Raw genomic sequence first — 3,492 nt, 5'->3', positions numbered from 1 at the left:
AAATAGAGTATCTTTCCATTCTCCTGTTTTATAGTTTTCATTATAGAGATCTTCTTGTTTCTTTGGTTTAGTTTATTCTTGGGTATTTCTCTCTATTTGTTGCTATTGTAAATGGGATGACATGCTTGTTTTCTTTTTCAAATTATTCACTTTTGGAATTTAGAAATGCTACTAATTTTTTTTGAGATGGAGTTTTTACTATTATAATTATTATAATTATAATAATTATTATTATTGTTATTTTGAGACAGAGTCTTGCTCTTTCACCCAGGCTGGAGTGCGGTGGTGTGATCTCAGCTCACTGCAGCCTCTGCCTCCTGGGTTCAAGCAACTCTCCTGCCTCAGCCTCCCAAGTAGTTGAGATTATAGGCATCTGTCACCACACCCAGCTGATTTTTGAATTTTTCATAGAGACAGGGTTTTGCCATATTGGCGAGGCTGGTCTCGAACTCCGACCTCAAGTGATCTGCCCCTTTTGGCCTCCCAAAGTGCTGGGATTACAGACTTGAGTCACCGTGCCAGGCCACAATGCTACTACATTTTGTATGTTGATTTTGTGTGCTGCAATTTTACTAAATGTTTTAATTAGTTCTAATAGTTTGTTTTGATGGAGACTAGGTTTTCCAAATATAAGATTATATCATCTGCACACAATATTACTTTCATTTATTTCTTCCTTATTTAAATGCCCTTTATTTCTTTCTCTTGTCTGATTGCTGTAGCTACAGCTTCCCTATGTTGAATTAGAGTGGTGAAAGTAAGCATCCTTCTTTTGTTCCAAATCTTAGAGGAAAGACTTTGTTTCTCCCCATTTAATATATTTGAGACGTGGTTCTATCATATATGGCCTTTGTCATGATGAAATATGTTCTTTCTATACCTATTTTTTTTAGGGTTTTCTTATGAAGCAATGTTAAATTTTATCACATGTATTTTAAGCATTACTTAAAATATTCATAAGGATTTGTCTTCGATTATGTTCATATAATGTATCACGTTGATTGATTTGTGTATGTTGAACCATCTTTTTATCCCTCAAACAAATTCCAGTTGGTCATGATAAATGATCTTTTTATTTATTTATTTATTTAATTAATTTATTTTTTACTTTTAAAATGGTTTTATTTTATGTGCAAATAATGAACAGATGTTGTACCCATAAATTCTACTTTACAAAAACAGGATTTTTTTTTTTTTTAAAGAAAACCACATAATAACTTTTAAAAGGCACTGGGATTCCTCTGCTTCTAGATCATTGCCAGGCTAGAAGAATAAAGTTTGTTCTACCAGGAATCACAAGTTAGAACTGAATATCCTCCAAAGTGAAAATTCTAGAGTGTAGTGCCATTCCAGGCAAAGATTATTCAGTTCTCATCCCCAACTTACACAATTATCTATCAGAATGGTTAAATCAGGTCAAAACAGTCCAGCATAATTAGACTTCATCAAACAATGCCATTATGCTTTCTAAGATGCAAATAAACCAAAACAGGGTATACTAAAATCAAAATAATACTTGACACGGTCATACAAATTGTTAGTTCCTTGTATCTGCCCCCCACTTTTTTTTTTTTTTTGAGACAAAGTCTCACTCTGTCACCCAGGCTGGAGTGCAATGGGGCGATCTCGGCCAACTGCAACATCCACCTCCTGCGTTCAAGTGATTCTCCTGCCTCAGCCTCCAGAGTAGCTGGGATTACAGGTGCCCACCACTGCGCCTGGCTAATTTTTTGTAGTTTTAGTAGAGACTAATTTTAATTTTACTATGTTGGCCAGGCTGATTTCCAACTCCTGATCTCAGGTGATCTGCCTGCCTCTGCCTCCCAAAGTGCTGGGATTACAGGCGTGAGCCACAGTGCCCGGCCATATCCCCCTTTTATAACATTAATAAAGAGAATATTTTACTGCAAAGAATATTTTTTATATATCACTAGCCATGACTTTTTGCCATTATTATTATTGCAAATGCTGCCTAGTGCCACTGTCCAAATGGCATAACCATTTTACGTTCACAATTCACTTCTATAGTTATAAGTAGAATTTTCATGATTTAAATAAGTACATCTATCAGTGAAGATTTAACACTGGATGCAGTCTGACATCCGTAATATCTGATGTTTTACAGATAACAATGTAGGAAAGATATATTTTAATCACTTTTCATTTAGGTGACCTTATGTAAAAAATAAACCAATAATTTAGCAGTTCCAATTCTCCAAGGACATTTTCAAATGTATATAAATGGTTACAGAGATTTTTAAGAAATGTCTTCCATGTCCACATCCTCTTGTAACTGCTGTACCATTTTCTCTTTCAGCTGCTTCCCTTTGCCTGCAAGGCTTGGATAAGATGAATGTTTTGCTTGACTTCTTTGATATCCTGAACATTCTGTAGCTCTTTCTTTTTCTTCAATCTGTTCATTATAAATTTAGCTTGGTGTTTCTGTTTGATCTCTTCAACTCTCTTTATTGCACCAATAGTTTTATTCCATAGCTCTCGCTGGTATTTGATAGGTTCATTTCTATGTTTTTCAAATTCAAACGAACTACCCACTGTAAGCTCTTTACCAGTTGCTTTTCAGACGGAATACTTTGGTCTACCTAACTTTGCGAGGATTGCACTTCTTTTTAAAGTTTTTATGACATTTAGATTACAAAATCTGAACACCTTGCAATCATTGCGGATGAACATCATGCCATGGCCAGGATAGATGGGCCCCAAACAGAAATAACACATCTTGACATGCATGTCGAATCCGTGGGTCCCCACCGACTGAATGCCAAGCTTGAGAGGAAGTTGAATGATGTATTTAATGTGTTGTTGAATTTGATTTTCTAGTATTCTCTTGAGGATTTTTACAATGATGTTTATCAGAGATAAGGCAGTTTTCCCTGCTCTTGCACAGCCTTTCTCACCTGTCACTATGTAAGATGTGCCTGCTTCCTTTTCTGCTGTGATTGTAAGTTTCATGAGGCCTTCCTGGCCATGTGGAACTATGAGTCAATTAAACTTTGTTTATAAATTTTCCAGTCTTGGCCAGGGGCGGTGCCTCACGCCTGTAATCCTAGCACTTTAGGAGGCCGAGGTGGGTGGATTACCTGAGGTCAAGTTTGAGACCAGCCTGGCTGACATGGCGAAATCCCATCTCTACTAAAAATATAAAATTAGTCAGGCATGGTAGTGGGTGCCTGTAATCCCAGCTACTCAGGAGGCTGAGACAGGAGAATCACTTGAATCTGGGAGGTGGAGGTTGCAGTGAGCCAAGACTGCACCACTTTACTCCAGCCTGGGCTAAAGAGCGAAACTTCGTCTCAAGAAAAAAAAGAAATTATTCAGTCTTGGGTGGTATTTTTTGTTTGTTTTGTTTTGTTTTTGAGATAGGGTCTCACTCTGTCACCCTGGATGCAGGGCAGTGGTATGATCTTGGCTCACTGCAACCTCCACTTCCCAGGTTCAAGTGATTCTCCTTTTCAACCTCCTGGTTCCGTGGGA

The 3,492-nt window shown here is 37.3% G+C and overlaps 1 pseudogene; it reads right to left on the bottom strand.

Annotated features, from left to right (window-relative positions):
• Positions 1-2,257: 2,257 nt before the first annotated feature.
• Positions 2,258-2,748, bottom strand: LOC117073541 (annotated as a pseudogene).
• Between the last annotated feature and the right edge of the window lie 744 nt (positions 2,749-3,492).

This window comes from Trachypithecus francoisi, unplaced genomic scaffold (assembly GCF_009764315.1).
Source record: "Trachypithecus francoisi isolate TF-2019V2 unplaced genomic scaffold, Tfra_2.0 Lachesis_group4, whole genome shotgun sequence".
NCBI lineage: Eukaryota > Metazoa > Chordata > Mammalia > Primates > Cercopithecidae > Trachypithecus > Trachypithecus francoisi.
Note: the sequence above shows the minus strand (reverse complement) of the source record. Positions and strands in the feature narration are given on the sequence as shown.